The sequence below is a fragment of the Rhodnius prolixus genome, unplaced genomic scaffold (assembly GCF_049639745.1).
Source record: "Rhodnius prolixus isolate KJV_2025 unplaced genomic scaffold, Rpr scaffold_12, whole genome shotgun sequence".
NCBI lineage: Eukaryota > Metazoa > Arthropoda > Insecta > Hemiptera > Reduviidae > Rhodnius > Rhodnius prolixus.
This window is the reverse complement of record NW_027411635.1, coordinates 12,408,234-12,429,968: the sequence shown is the minus strand read 5'-3', so window position 1 is coordinate 12,429,968 and position 21,735 is coordinate 12,408,234. Positions and strand designations below refer to the sequence as shown.

Sequence of the window (21,735 nt, the reverse complement as noted above, 5' to 3'; positions counted from 1 at the left end):
TGTATGCATAAATACGAGGGTCGTTTGAAAAGTCGGTGCAAAAATAAAAACTACTTAATTTTTTGGGGTAAACCTTTTTTATTTTTCAGCATAGTCTCCTTTTAGGCTTATACACTTCGTCCAACGCTGCTCTAGTTTGTTGATCCCTTCCGAATAATAGGATTTGTCCAAGACTGAAAAATAGCCATTCGTTTCTGCAATCACCTCCTCGTTTCAATAAAATCTTTTTCCCGCCAGCCATTTCTTCATATTGGGGAACAAATAGTAGTCCGAGGGAGCCAAGCCTGGAGAATAGGGGGGATGTGAAACGAGTTGGAACCCTATCTCCATTAATTTTGCGACCACAACTGCTGAGGTGTGAGCTGGTGCGTTGTCGTGATGGAAAAGGACGCCAATTGTGGGCGTTTTTCTTGCAGCTCGGTTTTCAAACGGTCCAATAACGATGAATAATATGCACCTGTAATAGTTTTACCCTTTTCCAGATAGTCGATGAGGATTATTCCTTGCGAATCCCAAAAGACAGTCGCCATAATCTTTCCGGCCGAAGGAACGGTCTTCGCCTTTTTTGGCGCAGATTCCCCCTTGGTAACCCATTGTTTAGATTGTTCTTTGGTCTCAGGAGTGTAGTGATGTATCCATGTTTCATCCACAGTGACGAAACGACGCTTAAAGTCCTGCGGATTCTTCTGGAACAGCTGCAAACCGTCCTTGCAACACTTCACACGATTTCGTTTTTCGTCAAGCGTGAGCAATCGCGGCACCCATCTTGCGGATAGCTTTGTCATGTCCAAATGTTGATGCAAAATATTATGTACCCGTTCATTCGAGATGCCCACAGCACTAGCAATCTCACGCACCTTCACTCTTCTGTCATCCATCACCATATCATGGATTTTATCAATGATTTTTGGAGTAGTAACCTCAACAGGGCGTCCAGAACGTTCAGCGTCACTTGTGCCCATTTGGCCACTCCGAAAATTTTGAAACCACTTATAAACTGTTCTAATCGAAGGTGCAGAGTTATTATAATGTTTATCAAGCTTCTCTTTAGTCTCCTGAGGCGTTTTGCCTTTCATAAAGTAGTGTTTAATCAACACACGAAATTCTTTTTCGTCCATTTTTTGAAAATCACTCGACTTCCTCGATTCTAACGAATGCCAAACACAAAGAAATAGACCGATCTGGCTGAAACTTAGTGTGTGTTCTTCCAAGAGATGCTACTAACTAAACATAACCTCGATACGCGCCAGTAGTGCTATCTCTCTGACTTTGCACGGACTTTTCAAACGACCCTCGTATAACTTGAATATAAAGATAATTGTAAAAAGTAAAGTAATTGGCCTATTTTTTTCAGGCAGCCTTACGTCCAACTACCAAATTAGGCGACTAGCAAACATACTTTACTGTAAAATTTCTTTTATTAATCATTAAATAAAATCCAAGGCCTAAGACGGGGGAATCGAACCCAGTTACCACAATACATATTTAGCTTTACAGGACTCGCCTCTTACCGCTTGGCTACTTATTAATGTTATTTAAATACATTCATTTTTAAAAAATTTTTGGTTTATTAATTTGATCAGAAAAGTGTGTAATGTCTTTTTTCAAAATATGTAGTCTCTGTAACAGAACAAGATATTGTACAGGATATGTAAATAAAACGGAAGTATTTGTTGGGACAATGGCAGCATCTTAAAAAAAAACTTTTGGACTTATACCATTTGGGCATTAATTATATAATTATAATTATAAATAATAATTATACTTCTAAATACACTGAAGAAAACTTTTCTTCTAAATCAAAAGAAACTTGTAGGACGCTAGTACACGATGATGCCTTGGCTTGTGTAAACAAACGAGCCAAAGAGACTCTTCTGTGCTTCGGCAAAAATCAGATTACTCTAATCACAAGCCTATTCACAGGGCATGGTAGGTTCAGGAAGGATCTGTGCAAGGTGGGGACTTATTAGCTCGTAACTGTTGTGCAGATTGTGTCAGGAAGAAGAGGAAACGGCCTCTCACTTGTTCGATTGCGTTGCCAAAGGAGATAGTAGCGCAAAAAGAGCTAGTAGGGAATGTTCCTCAACCTCTTTAGTAGGGGAGAGCTTACTACATCCAAAGTGGGAAGGCACAAAAAACCTATTTTTGGCTGCGGTGCCGTGGGGCACAGGTCCCGGGCCCCGCTATTTTAATCCTTAATCCCTAATCCTTAAGGACAGGGAGTCGACAGTTTGGGATAACATCCCATGAGCAATGTATTCCTCAAGACAATTAGCATGATCAACTCGAAAAGAAACAAAGCAATTAGATATCATTCCAAATTCTGTTTATCGACATGTCCACTTCGAGGGACGGTCTGTGCCGTGGGCTGCCAATATCAGGTACCTTGGAGTAATAATGGATCGTGGGCTGACCTTTACCCCCCACATAAAGGACAGAGTCAATAAAGGGTAAGTCAGCCATTCGAGTACTATTCCCGCTGTTCTGCAGGAACTCTAAACTGTCCCCAGAGAATAAACTCCTGCTGTACATGGGTCAGGCCCATGTTACTTTATGCTTGTCCCTCTTGGAGTTTGGCATGTCGATCCAATATCGCCTCGCTGCAAATCATACAAAATAAACTCAGGCTTGTGACAACTTCTCCCCGCTACACGCGTATTATAGACTTTACACTCTAACACCAACTTGGACTATGTAGAGCACTACATCAAGTACCTCGCTACTGGTTTTTTTCAGCAAGTGTGAATCCAGTCACAACCACCTATGCAGACTAATAGAGGACTATAGTTTGAACACGGTGCACAGAAGAGTTAGGGACTCCCTGAAATAAAACATTTCTTGGAGGCTAAGGGTTTATCATCGTTTTTCCCCTCATTATTTACTTGTACTTTTATTTTGTATTTTATTTTGTAACAATAGATATTTTGGAGGTTATAGTATTATACTGGAACTCCTTATGTACATACATAAGTATGTATATACTTAAATGTGAAATAAAGATTATTCATTCATTCAAATTCTGTAGATCACAATTTTAGCGCTGAAAAGATTTATTTTTTTCCCCGCTTAATAAATTATTTTTACTTCCTGTCCGGAGCAGGAAATCGTTTTTTTAATACAACGGAAAATGTACTTCTTTGCGTCCATGCATTTACTTTCCAACCGTTGTTAACCTTATTTTAGGATGTGTTTTTATTTTTTAATACTCAACACTTTTCAATTAATACTTTTTTTTTGGCAACAGTACTTGGATTTGTGACGCAATATTTCAAATTCGCAAGAAGCACTTTCTGCACTATTAACACTAACAACTATGAAAAGTCACGGCACCGTTTGCTCTGAATATGTATGTTCGAGGACCGTAAAAGTTCCGAATTTAATAATAAATAATTAAAAAACACAAATATATTAATAGCCTGAAAAATAAATAAATGAAATTATGATTATCTATTTACATGCTTAGCAACAAAATGGACTTACCGATTCTGCACTACATGGACTTGATGTTCCGAAGAAGGATATTCTAGTGGCCATATTAAAGTTTATTAAAAATAATTATAATTCCATGGATTATAGGTAATAAAATTTGAGGAGAAATACATATGATGAACCCGCTGTATGTCCCGTAAAGTCAGTTCACTTATAAATGATTATTAACATATAGAGGCCAAAAGTGTGGACTTAATGGTTTATTTTGTGCATTTTTATGATTTTTCCCATTTTTCTTTCTGCTTTTTGAATTCCTATAAACAATAAAAAATTAATAAAACGTAATAAAACAAACAATTAACGACGTCTATTCTCATTATAAGAAAATCATTTCTGAAGAGACCCTTACTAATGGTCTAAGGCAGGCATGCCCCAACCCGCGGCCCATTTGAAGACCTATTTGCGGCCCAATTAAAGTTTTCAGCTGTCTATATTACTTTAGACATTTAGACTATAGACGGTTGTAACATAAGACTTTTTTTCTTTTTTTTTTTTGGCGCATCAACGGCTGAGGTTATTAGCGCCCGAAGCTTTTTCCAGTGCACTGCCGGCCTCCGGACAGTGTTCTCTCGTTACAGACAACACTATCCATCACCGGACAGTGAGCTGTAAGAAGCTCCTAGGAAGAGAAAATCTAAGGGTCAGCAGCTGGATTCGAACCCGGGACCTCCGCGTGGGAGTCCAGTATGCTAACCTCATAGCTAATCCCTTCCCTCATAAGACTTTTAATTTTTACTGAAAACATAATAAAAAAATAATTATTTGACTTTTGAAAATCGCGCGCAACTTAAAAGTATTTTACTCTTAGAGGCGGCAGAGATTGTTGGATACGTTGGACTCGCTGTCTGACATCAATCTGACATTCTGACAATTGCTATATTGGTCAAAACAAGTGCATTTGGAACTAAACTGCTCCCCAAAAAAAGTGGCGCACTATGAAAAAAGCGTTTATTTTTTGTTTTATCACATTTTGGGGAAAGATTATTAGTTTTAATTATTTTCATAACGTATCAGGGAACAATTAATCGAATCAAGGTCCAAAGTTTCTTGTAAATAGAGAAGCAATTCCTCGTTTAATCCCCTTCGGTCTTTGTGTAAACAACAACGTGAACTTTACCTCAACAGTAAATAAATTTATTGACCTCTACAGTTGCGTTTCGACTTTTTTCAAGCTGAAAGCATTGCAAATTCTCAGAAAATGGTGATTACTTCAGAGCAAGTGGCCCGTATTATTGCAATAGTTGAGGATGGACGGAGTCAGCGGTACGCAGCACTAACGTTAGGGTTGCCTGAGACCGCCGTCCGTAGAGCCATCCATCGTTACCGGGAGACAGGCCTCTGCACTCGCAGACAAGGTTCGGGTCGACCAAGAACCACAGAAGCACTTGATGACCGATTTATTAGAATTCACACTCTGAGAAATCGGTACATCAACTCCTTCTGAAACTGCTCAAACACTGTTTACTGTTCGTGGAGTTTCAGTCAGTGCCGAAACTGTACGAAGAAGGCTCGCTGAAATGAATTTACGCCCTAGGAAGCAAGCCATAGGACCATTGCTCACCGTAGACCATCGGAGAGCCCGTCTAGAGTTTGCTAGGGAACACCGCAACTGGTCTGAGAACGATTGTAGAAACGTTCCCTTTTCAGACGAGTCCCGTTTTGCTCTCTACGCACCTGATGGGAGGCGACGAGTTTACCGAAGGCCTGGGGAGCGCTACGCTCCGTGCAATATTTCTGGTAGACTACCATTCGGAGGTGGTTCTGTGATGGTGTGGGCTGGGATTTCTATGGGGGCTTAAACTGAGCTTCACGTGTTCAACAGGGCAATCTTGAATGCAGATTTGTATGTGAGGGAAATTTTGCAGCAATATGTGATACCCTATGCACCATTTATTGGGGAAAATTTTATTTTTATGCAAGATAATGCCAGACCACACACTGCCGCCTGTGTTGTTCAATATCTACAGGATACTAGCATTCGTATTCTGAGATGACCAGCACGCAGCCCGGATTTAAATCCAATTGAACATCTTTGGGATGAGCTGGGTAGGCGATTAAGATGGAGAAATAATCCTCCCAGGAGCTTAGAAGAGTTGCGAGGTGCTCTGGTGGAGTTATGGGAGGAATTAACACAAGATTTCGTGAGAAATTTAATAAGGAGTATGCCGAGGAGATTGGATGCAGTAATGCGAGCAATACACGTTACTAAAATTCTTTTTCTCTTTTTTTAATCGGAAGAAATACTTTTTTTTCAAACTCATTTTTTGCCGAGAAGTACTTTTTTGTTAAATTAAAGGTTTTTATTTCTTTTAGATCATTTTTTATTAAATAACGCATTTTTAAAGTGCGCCACTTTTTTTGTGAAGCAGTGTACTTATCGCTGCGAATAATTATTTTTCCAAATTAAACCTGGTAGAAACAAAGTGTCACAGCAAAGTTGCTCGATGAAAACATCGCCAATCAACTACGATGCGCGTCCACTAAATTATCCGTTGTATGTTAAGACGTGTCCATAGCTAAAATTCAGTGTTTTGCGAAGCCCAGTAAGATACTAGCTTTTTTTGCGTTTATTTGTGCTACAATCAGCGCGTTAGCGCTATAAGTAAAAGTGATAACAGAATAACAAATGAAGCAAACGAGTGGAGAAGTTACCCAATGGTAAACACTCCCAAAACATTAGACTGTTAGTCACATCTCTTCACTAGAAAGGAGATCACGAGGCCAGACTGTCTTTTTAAGACGTCTTGTCCGGGTTGCCAGGAAGTGTTCTTGAAGCAAGATTTTGAGCTAGAGGATTTATATGAGATTGCAGGCTGAAGTGGAGTTTTCTGGTATCGTGTTTTCAGCAACTTCGGTGATAAAAGGAATGTTAAGGTCTGTGTGTATGGTCCAGGTTGGGAGACATAAAATGGAGCGTTTACAATAGTTCGAAATATTTTAGATTGAAGAGATTGGAGCGTTTGGTTGAACCCCCACAGCTCTATTCCATACGCCCAGATGGGTTTCAAAATAGAAGTATAAATCAGTCTTTTGTTGTCCAGAGAGAGTTTTGATCTTTCGTCTAAAAGTCTTTTAAGTAGTCGATAGCGTCTGTTTTAGTACTGTTCTTTTTAGTCTAGTGTAAGGGTAGGATACTAGTGAATTTAAAATTTTTACAAAATGCCTAAGATGGAATTATAATTTCTTTTTGTCCCTTTTTACAATTAATGAACTAATCCAATGGCGGACCAAATTAAATTCTACTTAAATATGACCACTACATTCCTTAAAGCCTACCTGGTGTTGGCTGAAAGATGGGATATGCACCGATCTGTTGCAGCCCTTAGTAAATCTCTCCTCACAACACTTGACACAGTTTAAATTATATCTTGTGTAAAGCTAACAAACTGTAATTAAAGGAACTATTTCTCATTTTTGAATTCGTAATTTCAAAAAAAAACACGCAACTCGAACTTTTTCTATGCGCACTTCCGAAAAAACTACAATTTCTTTTGACTATAAGTGAATGATAACAACACACTTTCTCCGTTCAATCACTTCCGGAACATTAAATCTTCCGCACTACCTGTAAACACATATAAAGTCAAATTAATGAACATTTCAGTGAAATTCTCTTTAAATAAATGTTAATATTTTAAACTTAAATGCTTATTTATTTTTATTTCAAATTCTTATCGAGAAATTTCACTGTATATTTTTCATGGAAAAAAAATGCATTTAAAACCCTCCATCGAGCGCATTTAGTCTGTGAGATGAAGAGGGCATTTTCTTGTTGATAGCAACTCAGGTATTCCTTAGAATGAGCCATGGCCCTCAGTAGCTTCCTCTTTTACCTTCTTCTAACCGGAAGACCTGTCGGTTTTTTACTCGTGAGTTATGTGCGTGTTACTTAGCGTCCGCGTAGATCTGTCTCAGATTAGTTGCGCCCGATGGTCTTATTCTTTGGATATTGAAATTTTTCAAGTTTTCTTATCAAAAACTGTTACAAAGTACCATATTATCATTTAAAAGACAGTTTTCTACTCATTGACTATTTTTGCAACGAGTGTCTTTTGTTGAATAATATTGAATAGAAAGAGAAGGGGATTCGAACACTAAGCAAGCTTTTTTAAATTTTTAGATCAAGATGTGGATGATTTTGAGTGCTTATGTACAGGATAAAGTAACCAAATTGTCGGATAAGTAAACCTACTTCTAGTGTTAGACGAGGGAGCCATATTTTATGGCGTTTGCGTGGTATAGTTGGTGACAACGTCGACAGGAGATGGTTCATGGCCATTCTTTCGCTCTTCTGAACATAGGCGGACATCAATGCGTCAATGGATAATGCTAATAAACCATCTCACCACATTCATTCATAAATGTGCACCTCCAAAATTAGGGAGCTCTCGTTACAGAAACATTGTCCATCACCGGGTAGTAAGCTGTAAGAAGCTCCTAGGAAGAGAAAATCTAAGGGTCAGCAGCTGGATTCGAACTCGGGACCTCCGCGTGGGAATCCAATACTCTAACCGCAGAAGCTAATCCCTTCCCTTATTATTATTATTACAAAACTCTATTAGTTTACGAGCTGCTGAGTAACAGAGTTTATAAATGCCCCAGCAAAGATTTCTGAAATCGGTGCTCGGGGTTACCTAGAGTTGGCCCCAGATTGCACGATCTGAATGGAAACAATCGTCAATTAAAAATGTTTACCAGTACCATTAGACTGGATTAATTAAAAACTCCTGGACATGAATAATAAGTTTATTTAAAATTAGACATTGGCTGACTGACTTTTACCTATCAAAGAGGCACTGTCAGATTAGAAATAATTTCCGGAGTAGTGACTGTAAACTGTTTTGTTAATGAAGTCTCACAGATAATCTACTTCAGTGGGCTTCTAGCTTTATTAGAATGAAGTACAAACCAGCGTTGAGGTTTCATCTGCCAAGGCGGTTGTACATTCTTTTTATTTTTATTATTTACATTAAACAAGGACGATTCCTTGGAAAACTGATGAAAATGCTTCAAGAATAGAGGAAGGAAGCAAAAGAACAAAAATTGGAACATATAGATAAAACTATAAAAAGTTCAACATTGTCACAAAAAATAAATATGAGTTATTGTTGGATATGGAACTTGTTAAGCCCGAATGAACAGATATAAATCAAAAAGAAGCCGAAAGAGTTCCATCAATTGTAGCCTATAGATTACTCTGAACAGTACTCTGAAATCTATGCCTTTTGCCTTTTTTTTTAGCCGGGCTTAATGTCCAACTGCCAAGTTAGGTGTCATGGACGGATGCAACTAGCAAACATACTCTTTACTGTAAATTAATTTTATTAACCATTAAATAAATTCCAAGACCTAGACCGAAAAGCGAGTCCACTAACCAAACAATACACCTTAGCTTTGCGTGCAGCAAATCGAACCCAGTACCACAATACTTGTTAGCTGAAAAAACACTGAGTTCCTTTACAGGAAATCTAAATTATCAGCCAGTGAACAAACCAGAGGAGCCGTAAAACTGATGCAGCTATAAGTTTGCCCTTATTGGAAAGAACATCATATGCTACACACGAATTCGATTCTAAATTATTCAAAATGATTTTTGTATTTACGCCAAAAAAAAACTGAATCTCCGCGTTACACGCAATAGCTAAACTTGTACAGTTCTTGCCAGTTGCACTGGACACAAAAGAAGATGAACATCATCTTAACAGAAAAGTTGCTAGCAATCCAGACAAAGTAATGACCAGCTAGGTAAGAAATCTTGGGAACTATAGCACCGACACTGGAGTAAAGACATCCGAAGATAAGAAATTTACACACTATCAATGGGTCTTGATGATTAGGGTTTTTAAACAAATTTTTGTCACTTAATTGGTCACTGCTCTCATTCAAGTAAGAGGGTCGTTTGAAAAGTCCGTGCAAAAATAAAAACTACTTAATTTTTTGGGGTAAACATTTTTTATTTTTCAACATAGTCTCCCCTTTTAGGCTTAAACAATTCGTCCAACGCTGCTCTAGTTTGTTGATCCCTTCCGAATAATAGGATTTGTCCAAGACTGAAAAATAGCCATTCGTTTCTGCAATCACCTCCTCGTTTCAATAAAATCTTTTTCCCGCCAGCCATTTCTTCATATTGGGGAACAAATAGTAGTCCGAGGGAGCCAAGTCTGGAGAATAGGGGGGATGTGAAACGAGTTGGAACCCTATTTCCATTAATTTTGCGACCACAACTGCTGAGGTGTGAGCTGGTGCGTTGTCGTGATGGTAAAGGACTTTTTTGTGGGCCAATCGTGGGCGTTTTTCTTGCAGCTCGGTTTTCAAACGGTCCAATAACGATGAATAATATGCACCTGTAATAGTTTTACCCTTTTCCAGATAGTCGATTATTCCTTGCGAATCCCAAAAGACAGTCGCCATAATCTTTCCGCCCGAAGGAACGGTCTTCGCCTTTTTTGGCGCAGATTCCCCCTTGGTAACCCATTGTTTAGATTGTTCTTTGGTCTCAGGAGTGTAGTGATGTATCCATGTTTCATCCACAGTGACGAAACGACGCTTAAAGTCCCGCGGATTCTTCTGGAACAGCTGCAAACCGTCCTTGCAACACTTCACACGATTTCGTTTTTCGTCAAGCGTGAGCAATCGCGGCACCCATCTTGCGGATAGCTTTGTCATGACCAAATGTTGATGCAAAATATTATGTACCCGTTCATTCGAGATGCCCACAGCACTAGCAATCTCACGCACCTTCACTCTTCTGTCATCCATCACCATATCATGGATTTTATCAATGATTTTTGGAGTAGTAACCTCAACAGAGCGTCCAGAACGTTCAGCGTCACTTGTGCCCATATGGCCACTCCGAAAATTTTGAAACCACTTATAAACTGTTCTAATCGAAGGTGCAGAGTCACCATAATGTTTATCAAGCTTCTCTTTAGTCTCCTGAGGCGTAGTGTTTAATCAACACACGAAATTCTTTTTCGTCCATTTTTTGAAAATCACTCGACTTCCTCGATTCAAACGAATGCCAAACACAAAGAAATAGACCGATCTGGCTGAAACTTGGGGTGTGTTCTTCCAAGAGATGCTACTAACTAAACATAACCTCGATACGCGCCAGTGGTGCTATCTCTCTGACTTTGTACGGACTTTTCAAACGACCCTCGTAGGTGTATATCCTGACAGAGATAATAATAATGAGTCTTCAGTATGGGAATCAGTCAGGACAGAACGTTAGTTTCAAGTATGAAAATGGCGATTCGCATAGGTTATGTAGATCCGAAATCAAGAATAGATAAATATTCGCTACATTTGGTGATACTGGGATATTTTTTTCTCAGTTGACATATTTCTAAAAATCTTCAAATTTTTTGGCTTGTAAGATTAAGTCAGTTTGTAAAATTATAATTTCATTTTCGTATTTATGTCCATGGTACACGGAATTCCACCCCAGACATCGCGAGCGATCGTCGATCGACTTGTTTGGCTACCCCTGATCTAAATGATAAAGAGTAACCAAACTAGAAAAATGGTGTAAGAAAATTAAAAAATATATAATGGGTCAAAGAAGTATTGGCACACTACTATATTTTTCTTTTGTCAATAATGCATACTGAAGGATATTTAAATTTACAAATTTTATTAAACTAGAGTTTGAGTGAAATATCGTGGTAGCAATTAGAGATGTAAATTTAAAAGCTGATTCAAAGTATATAAAAATATGTAAAATCCAAAGGTCAAAAAAGTATTGGCACAGTTTTAATTCTTTACTATTAGATTCAGTCAAAACATATTGATCGTTTTTATTTTGATACTTTAACCATTCGAAAGGATTTAGCTACTGACAAATTGCGACTAGATTGGATATTAGTTTTAGTACAGGTTCGGTTTTAAACAAACCGCGCTCGGGACGACCATCGAAATTTTGTGAGAGAGAACAAAGGATTATCCACCGAATTGTTGAGCAACATCCCCACTTCATCAGCCGCTATGATAGCAGAAGAGGTCGCATCAACTTCCAATGCCACCTTCTGCTTACAGACCCAGCGAAATGTGATTCATAAATATAATTACTATGGGAGGGTTCAAAGAAGAAAAAACCTTTCATCACGGAAATAAACCGCAGAAAAAAGAGTTGAGTTTGCGAAAACTTACACTCAGTAAAAAAAGTCTCTGCACATCCATAAGAGAATTTTTCGCAGTACTTAAAATAGTGTTAATGATGGGATAACGAGAATAAAGTATATGTTGTTTAAAACAGAAATTAATCTAGTTTGTTGATATATAAGTGAAATATCAATAGAATATAACTGAAAAAAATAATTCATAAATAACAAAAATAAACCAGAATACATAAACAAAAAAGGCTCTGCACACAGTTGAATAAAATCAAAATAAAGATGAAAGGTCACTTTTGTCTCAGATTTATCTATTTTTTTTAGTGTTAGTATTTTGTATGAAACGTTCCCAGTTATTGTGTGCGCTATTTTGAAACTTAACTCTTATAAAATGGAAGTTTCTAATGAAATCCGCGAACTTATTGTAAATTTGAGAAAAAAGGGACATACTTATAGAAGAATAGGAGAAATGGTCAACTTAGGGTTCTCCAGTGTAAGACATATTGTCAAAAGATTTCAAGAGCTGGGTTCTGTGAGAAATCGGTGCCGTTCTGGTCGTCCTTCTAAACTTGAATCAAATCATGTACGGGCACTAGTGAGGTCTGTTGAACTAGAACCCCAAACCAGTGCCGTTGAACTTGCAGGAATGATCCATAGTGGCTACAATGTTAATGTTACCCCCCAGACCATTAGGAACTGTCTAAAAAAATGGGGATATCATGGGCGAGTTCCAAGGAAGAAGCCCTATATTAGTAAAAAAAATCAGCGCCTTCGACTGGAATTTGCTAAAGAGCATATCAATAAGCCATTTTCATTTTGGGAACGCGTAATTTTCTCAGACGAAAGTAAATTTAATGTTCGTGGGTCAGATGGGAGAGGAAAAGTCCGACAACGACCCCAAGCATAAAGCTAAAAAAGTTCAAGAATGGCTATTATATCATGCCCCCCGTCTGCTCAGAACCCCTCCTCAATCTCCAGACTTGAACCCGATTGAGCACCTTTGGGATGAATTGGGACGTCAGATCAGAAAAGTCAAGATAAAAAACAGAGAAGAGCTGAAATCCCTTTTAAAAGAAGAATGGCTGAAACTAACCCCCGAATTGAGGAAAAGGTTAGTCAGCTCAATGCAGAATCGTTTGAGAGAAGTAATTCGAAACAAAGGTGGCCTCCCACCAGTTATTGAAATAAATAAATTTGAACAATATCAGATAAAAAACTTTGTGTGCAGAGACTTTTTTGCTCTCAATTTTGAGGCCATCACTGAATTTGTCACTAACTTATTAAAATTAATTGTTTCTTGTAAATGGAAAATAAACTTCATAATCAACTCTTTAAAAATACATTTCCTTTATTTTTAAAAACAAAATCCTAATATTTATATTTGTTCATGAAATAACTTATACACTGCTGTGCAGAGACTTTTTTTACTGAGTGTATATAAGGACCTAGAATTCTGGAAGAATGTCATTTGTTCAGATGAAAGTAAATTTAACATTTTCGGCTCTAATGGGCGTAGGTACGTATGGCTAAAACCAAACACTACGTTTCAAGCTAGACATGTAAGGCCGTCCTATAAAACATGGAGGTGGTAGTGTCCTTAGTTTGGGGGGTGTATGTCATGGAATGGTGTAGGAAACTTAGCCTTCATTGACAATATTATGAATGCCGTAGCATATGTCGTTATTTTGCTGCATAATTTAAAAAGTAGCGCCGAAAAACTGGAGATTATACGAGAAACTTTCATCTTTCAACAAGACAATGACCCCAAACATAACGGCATATAAAACAAAAGAATGGTTGCTGTACAACGTTCCCAGGCAATTGAAAACGCCACCACTGTCTCCGGATATAAATCCAATAGAGCACTTATGGTATCTGTTGGACCTCCAAGTAAGAAAGAATAAAATTTCTCCCAAAAATGATTTGAAAGAAGTTTTGTTAAAAGAAGGACGTAGAATTGGACAAGAGATTACTCAAAGTCTTGTATTGTCGATGTCAAGAAGACTGCAAGCTATCAATGCTGCCAATGGTATGATGACAAAATATTAATGTTACCCAGCAAATTGAAACTTTAAATTTACAAATATATTATAAATAAAAGTGTGCCAATACTTTTTTGACCCACTGTATTTACTCTTTGAATGTACCTGGATCTTTGGTAGTTTACTCCAGATAAAGGTAACCAAAACGAGGAGCACCTACAAAAAAAAAAGGTTACATTGAAGTGGTAGACATTCTCTAGCAATCGTCCAACAATCCTTTCCTCTCGTAATTAATTGAAGATCTGCAAATATTCAACCAGATGTTCTATTACAAAATAATAATTATTAGTATTAAGGAAAGTGAAAATAAAATAAATCTCCATAACTATAGTTAGTTGGAAACGGTAAATTACGATAATGAATTCATTTTATAAATTTTGAAGGCCCTGATGACCTTCAAAATCCATTATAGCCAATAAAACTCCAGCAATGTTTATTTAGATTATCTGAAAGGGCTCTGAATGTGAAAAGCAAAAAAAAAATCTGAAATACAGAGCTAAAATTGTGACGAGTTTTAAGTGAAAAAAAAACGTTAAGTACAAAATACGTAGAACAAACAAAGAACACTTCATGTTATAAATTATCCAAACCAACAACAACTTACGACAATATTGTTCTCACTTTAAAAGCAATAAAGTTAATCGCCTGTTTTTATGGCGAGGCTTACCGTTCAATAACCAAATAAAAGTAATTTTACAGTTAGTTCTCACGAGAAATTAAAGATTTATTAGAACATAATAAATGATCTGCTTTTTTTTCATTATAGAATTACAAGTTTATCTCATTGCTAATGGTGCCCATACGAGTGGACATAAAATGTTTATGAAAAATGAAATGAAGTTTGAGGTCTGAGCATTTTTTACTGTTTCAAAACTTCAATTGAATAACCTAAAACAACTAAACATCAATTGCAACAAAAAACAAACTTACCACAAACCATATTATTTATAAAAGATTGAGTCCAAAATCTTCTTTCAAAACTACGTACTTCGGTTTTCGTTATCACTTTTCCAAATCTAACACCATCATCTAATAAAGGACAAAGTATAACTAAAATTTGACTGCTGAAGTGAAGAAATTACCCATAATGCCTTGCAAGTTACAAATCTCTGCTAAAAAGAGGTTACAATCCAAAATAGATGGTTACTGACTAACAAAACAGGTTATAGTATGAAAATTAATACAATGTACTAATAATACTCGTACATATAACTTGTAAAATTAAAAAAAAATTCTGTTCAAAATATTTTGGTGTGTACTTAACATGCAATTAATATGTACAGCCGAATATTTTTACTTATCGACTTAATTTTTTCATAAAAATTCTCGTAAGCTTATGCTTTTTTCAAATAATTCAAAAGTCATTTAAACTATGACATTTTTAGCCGTGTATCTCTGATTACCTACAATTTTACTAACTACTTATTTACTAAGCAGATCTACAGCCCCAGAGTGGGCCTTGCCTTCCCCAACAATGTGCCACAAGTATTCTCTACCACCATGGCCATTCTCCTCCAGTTCTTCACATTCAGCACCTTGGAGGAGGTTGGAGCCAATGTCTTCTGGTACCGAACACGTCTGTAAATAACATCTTTCGAGGTATTTTCGCAACTTGTCCTTATCCTTCTACACTTTGATGAACTGTAGAGTATCACAGGTCCTCTGCGTGTAACTCATACAGCTCTTTGTTATTCCTTCTTCTCCGTGCACCATCCTCTAGCACAGGTGCCAAATATTCTTCTTAATATTTTATCGGTCAAATTACCTTCAACGTGTTGACTGCGCTAGAAACATAGGGTCCATGTTTTTACAGTGTATGTCCATAATTCTCTGTTCTTTATCTCCTGCTCAATTTTTGGTTTTCATTATTCAGCTCAGCCTCTAACGATGACTCACTTTCAAATGAGTACACTTCTATTTCCAAGGGGACTCTCCACATTTTAATCTGAACCCAACAACACTCATGTTCTTAGTCTTGTTCTCCATTAATTCCTAAACCAATTTGCTTTCCTTCGACATTTAATACTTTAAATGCTTCCTCCAGTTCCTTTATACTCCTTGCCATCATACAGATATCATCAGCATACGTACAAATCTGAATGCATTTATTAAAAATATTTCACGATAATTTCAGTTTCCAAATTACGTTATGTAGCGCAATTTAACATGAAGATAAAAAAGATTTTTGTTACTGTTCATTATTTTTGGTGACTGAATCATAGTTTCAGTAGGATGAAAAATTGATGCCAGTTTCAGCCATTATAAACTTTATTATGCCGAGCTTTCTACATAGGGACTAGAGTCATCTTCAGGGCTAATTTACAATAGGTATACTGTTTTACATCATTAGAGAGTTGGTGTGTCTTCTGTCTTGTCTGTTCATGGACTGAATACACATTGACTGAAAAACTAGCATTAATTTTTTCATCCTATTGAAGATTTTTGTTAATAATAATCCATCAATTAAGAGTTTTTAAATTAATTTACAACATAGTTTTTTACCATCAAAAAGCAGTGAACTTCTTTCTAGGGAACTCCATCTATTTAGAAAAAGCAAATTAAGAAGCTTTACGGACAGTGATAAAGAGGATATAAGAATTACAGGATAAAAAACAACTTAATAATGCTGTTTTGCTTTTCTAGAAGCTTTTTAATAAACTTTAATTAAGAAAGAAGGAATAATTAAGAAAGATATAGCTTTCAAGTTGCGTTTACACAAAGAAAATATGTTCTAATCGCAAAAAAAAAAACACTAGCCGAAGCTCATAATTTTTTCCTGTATTCAAAGCATTCATGAAAATGTTTGTAAAAGAATTTAATAAGCAAAAAGTAGTGTTCTATGAACAACATTCGAATGTATTCGCCCGCCAACTGTTATTAATATTAAATCTACTCCTCGCTAACTGTTCCAACCTAATTTCAAAGATCCTTTTTTTACTTGGTAAATGAATTAAATTTATCTTTTTCTTGATTTAAGTAATTGTTTTATATTTTTACTAAACAATTTGCTTAGTTTAAGTAAAGGAATGGCATACGCTAATGTCAGCTTTCTGAAATCGTAAACTCACCGGAAAAAAACCGTTTGGAAGTCTTATTAATTTGGAAAAAGTAGTTTTTTTTTGAAAATGGGTTAGCGTGTGCATGGATTTTGGTGTTAACGCTAGCTCAAAAACAAAAAATCAAAGTTCAAACGTAATACTTCGTTTGGATAAACTAGCTAGTAATTAAAGCTTTTAGAATACGAGGTGTGGCCATTAAATAACGAGACTATTGCTGTAAAAACATGTTATTTTAAATTTAAACATATTTAGTTATTATCACCTTCAATACACACCCCTCCCCTATCCCTACAACGCTCCACGCGAATTCACCATTGTTCGAAACTGTGCTGGAAGTCTTTTTTCTGTGAGCTCCTGCATGACGCGTGCCGCTTTTCCTTTCACAGCTTCAACGGACTGAAATCGTGCTCCTTTTAATGCAGATTTGACTTTAGGGAACAGATAAAAGTCACATGGGGCCAGTTTAGGTGAATAAGTGCGGTTGGCCTAAAACTGGGATGTTGTACTTGGCTAGAAACGTCTTGCGACAGACAATACAGTATGAGCCGGCTAGTTGTCTTGATGGAGAACCCCGTGACTTGTTCTTCCACAAATCGGGTGGTTTTTTTCCTTACTCTTTCACGGAGTTGAGCAAGCACCTCACGGTAGTAATGTTGATTAATTATAATCGATATTTTCATCTGTTTTGGACGTGGAAGGGCGACCCGGGCGGTCATCAACTCCGACGTCTTCTAGGCCATCTTGGTAACGCTTGAACCTCTCAAAAACTCGCGCACGTGATTAACATTCATCACCATAAACTTCTTTTAATAAAAGATAAGTTTCAGTAGCGGTTTTACCAAGTTTCATGTGAAATTTTGACGACAATTAGTTGCTCTACTACATGTGTAGTATCATATTTTCGGCAAAACGAAACTAAAAATCTCTTACACAAACGACGGTTCCGGTCAGACAGATTTCTGTACAGACACGTTACAGACGCTGCAATCGAAAGAGAAGGCTTTACGCTGCACAGTTGTCGGTCGTTAGGATTTGGCGCATGCATAGTTCTTCTGTAGTAGCATCAGTCTCGTTATTTAATAGCCACACCTCGTACTTTCGAGAATGGGGAGGTCCTCTTGCCAGGCCAGGAAAATTATGCCTCTCTTTTACACAAATGCGGTCGAGAACATTACGTCTTTTTAATCTGATAATAAATCTTCAAAGCAACTCATTGTTTTTGGTTGATCAAAACGGCAAGAACAATAAAACATTCCAGAGTCTAGTCCAGATTAATTACAAATATTTTAAATATATTTCTGAATTCTAATTAAGTAAAATTCTTACTGCTTTTAATAAGATTTGTGATCGTGGTATTGTCTCAAACGATATAAAGAAGTCCATTATCTTTCCGTTAAACAAGAAAGGCAGTTAAAGTAAAGTGAACAATAACAGAGGAATCTCTTTCAGGTAGACAATAGGGAAATTGTTTACTAACCTCTTCTTTTGAACAGATCCACAAATCGACCAGTTCAGAATAATGTAATTGAACAATAATCAAGCCGGGTTTTTAGCATAATTAAAATTAGGTTGATTAAGGAAGAGGATTACAGGTCCTTCTGCTTTCTTTGTCGACTTATCTACCATAATGACACCTGCGTACTCTATTTTACCGTCAGAAAAGGGTTCTCTCTTTCAAGGTTAAAAAGCATTTTAACCCTCAACTGGGTCTTCGTCGGGGTCAAATTTGACCAGCGCGTTTTTCTTTTGAGTGGTATTTTGTAGGAATTAAACTTTAAACATCTCCCCTTCTCTTATGAAACACTTACATTAAATTTAGCTGGACCCGTTATACTAAAAATAATTATAAATACAAACAGTTATTTAAATATATAATTTGGTGCAAAAACAATTCCATGTTTACAAATTTTGTTTAATTCGTTTTCTTTTATCGTGTTTTAAGTTCAAAATTTATTTAGAAATACGGTATTAACTTAGTTTCATTTTTTGTATTTTATTTTATAAAATCAAATAATTTGTATCATCGTTTTTGTTATTTCTTATTTTGTTATTATCTTACTTTATTTTTACTTTTAATATATTCCTTTTTCTTTGTAGTTTTAATTTGGTTTTGTAGAAAACTCTTCACAGACCATCGTTGACCGTGAGCCTTTGTCTGTCGCTATCCATTATTTCCTATAAAACCTCTCCCAAAAACATTTAAGATCTATCATTATTAAGAAGCACAAATTTAATTCGACTAGCTCTACCTGAAAAGCTAGTTTTTCCTAGACTTACCGCACCTGTAATTGGCTCCGAAGGCATCACTGCTTTCCCTTCTTCTGTACCAGGAATCTTCCAACACAACGCACTGCTTTTATGACTAACTAATGAACCCATTAACTGCCATGATCCCAAATTGGGGATATTTTATATATATATATCTGTACCTCGGAGGGAAAAGGCACCATGTCCATTTTTTTCGATTTTCAGATTTTGGCATCATTTTACAAATTTTTTGTTGCTCTTTCAACAGGTGTAAAGCACTATGACCTATGTTTACTATTAAGCGATTTATGTATATTTAAAAAGCGCTATGATACTTCATTACTTAAGGGTAAAAGGCACTACATGGGCATAAATGTTTTTCACAATGGAGATCAAAATAAAATATTTTAAAATATGGGAGGTTAAGTGGCCATACCAACTGTAATAATTATGGTGAGAAGTACAGGAAAGAGTACAACCGGAAAAGTGGAACAAAAAATGAATTTGGAAAAATATCTTCATTTGGCTCCCCTGTAAAATTCACTTTTTGTGTCATGGTGCCTTTTCCCTCCGAGATACAGATATATATATTTAGTTTAATTTGTAGAACTGTTTTTATATCGCGTTGATTGTAAACATTTACATTTTCTTGTCTAGCTTTTTGTTAATAAGAAAACAAAGTGAAATTTTCTATGTAATTCGTTTATAGCAGCCATTTTATTTTTTTAAATTTGTTTTTTATCAATTATTTTTCTAATAATTATACTAAGCCTTTCAACACAGTTAATTTAAAGATTCTGGTTGTAGGAAACAATATTATCTTCCATAAATATTTTAAAGAATTAGAGAGAAAATGGATTTTTAATAACGATCCCCAAGTGGGGTGAACAACTTTTCGAGTTATAGAATACTTTTAGTATTTATTTACAGAAATGGGAGCCAAAGAATTTTACACATTCAGTGAACTAGAAGAAGCAGTAAAGGACCCTCCATTTTTTAGAGCAGTTTGACTTGTGAGTCTGATACTGATTCAACAATAGATGTTGTTGAAACTGCCTCTGGACTTGGACTAGATATTGTTTCTGATGTTGAAGATATTGATGAAAATGAATTAGATCATTCCTAAACCAAAGGATGTCTCAGAGAGATTAGAACCTCATTCCTGTAATTTTTCTACAGCGTCCTCTTTTATGAAACCAGACACAATCAAGGATGAACAGATGGTGCGATATTACGGTCATCAATTTTTTGAATCAGTTTATAAGTGGGGAAACCAATACGATTTGGTTGAAAGCAAAGGGCCAGATGCTGTACTGAAACTGGTTACTGTTTTAGTGCTGAATTATACGAAAGCAAAACAAAACGGTGAGTTTCAAGTTGACAATTTGGGTGCTTCCGACATATTGAAAAATATTTCAATCATTGATAATCCTTCAAATCTATTTTATATTACTTAAAAATAAGAAAACCCTAAAAATCCTCAGAACTAATAACTAAATGTTTCAATAAGAAATAACAATTTATACGAGTTAATTGTTAACTATTTTTCAGAACAATCTGAAAGTGTTTAAAATGACTGTTGTATTCAAAATTGGAGAATAGTTTTAAAGTGTATAAGTGCTTAAATTAGTTTAACTTCACAAATCGAATCTCCCCTATGCCCCGAAAAAAAAATTAGGTAGCACTGGTTATGTCTAGAAATCTATTTTTATTTTTAAATGGCAGATATTTTTCTTCACTAACAAAAAAAAAATCTATAGCTTTGATTTTGAATATTAATTCTGTAACAATTGATTTTATTGGAGATTATGTTAGCAGGGTGTGACTTAAGACTGTTCACGAAAAATGTTCTTCTAGTTGTAAACATCACGTTCGAAAGAACATGCATAGTGTGTAAAACGTTCTAAAGAACAACTAACTGCAAGGAATATTTGTTTATACCAAATGGACACGAATTATAAAACAGTAGTTTGCTTTGTTTTGACCATTGTTCATTTGGTGTTAGGTAGCATTAATGTGTTAGGGTACACACTCTTAGCTTAAAAACAAAAAAAAAATAATATAAATCCTCTTCCCCAAACCTCCTCATGTCAACCTAGCCTTGTACGCTGATGATGTGGCCTTTTACACGTCATCTTGGTGAATGGACAACATCACCAAGAGACTTACTCTTGCAATAGACAGACTAACAAAATTCTGCAGTAAATGGAAAATTAAAATTAACCACAAGACAAAACGCTATACTCTTCACCAAACGCAGACCCTCTCTTAACCGGCATATCAGACATAATAACACTCTCATTCCGAGGTCCTACCCACGTTAAGTACTTAGGGCTAACTTTAGACAACAAACTGACTTTCACAGCACACGTTCAGGACAAAGTAAACTCAGGCAAACTGGACTGCAAGGCTATTATTTCCTCTACTCTCGCGGGACTCCAAAAAGACTGTAACCACCAAACTCCTCCTCTACAAAGTGGTCATCAGACCGATCTTACTCTACGCCTGGAGCCTGGACTTGTAGTAGTAACATCAAGAAACTCCAGCCAACACAGAACTAATTCCTCAGACTTGCGACAGACACTTCTCGACGCACTAAAATCTACTCCATCCTGTAGCCACCTACAGAACAACTAACTGAACTACAAGACTACTATTTCCTTTACTCTCCAGAGGCTCGGAGATGACTGTGCCCAACAAACTCCTCCTCTACAAAGTGGGTCATTAGGCCCGATGTTACTCTACGCCTGCTCCGCCTGGAGCCTGGACTTGTAGTAGCAAGATCAA

The 21,735-nt window shown here is 36.4% G+C and overlaps 1 protein-coding gene across 3 annotated transcripts in view; it reads left to right on the top strand.

The window, feature by feature from the left end:
* The window catches only part of LOC141462072 (uncharacterized), a 50,647-nt gene that overhangs the window by 14,007 nt on the left and 14,905 nt on the right, over window positions 1-21,735 (top strand). The gene's annotated exons all lie outside the window — the stretch shown is intronic.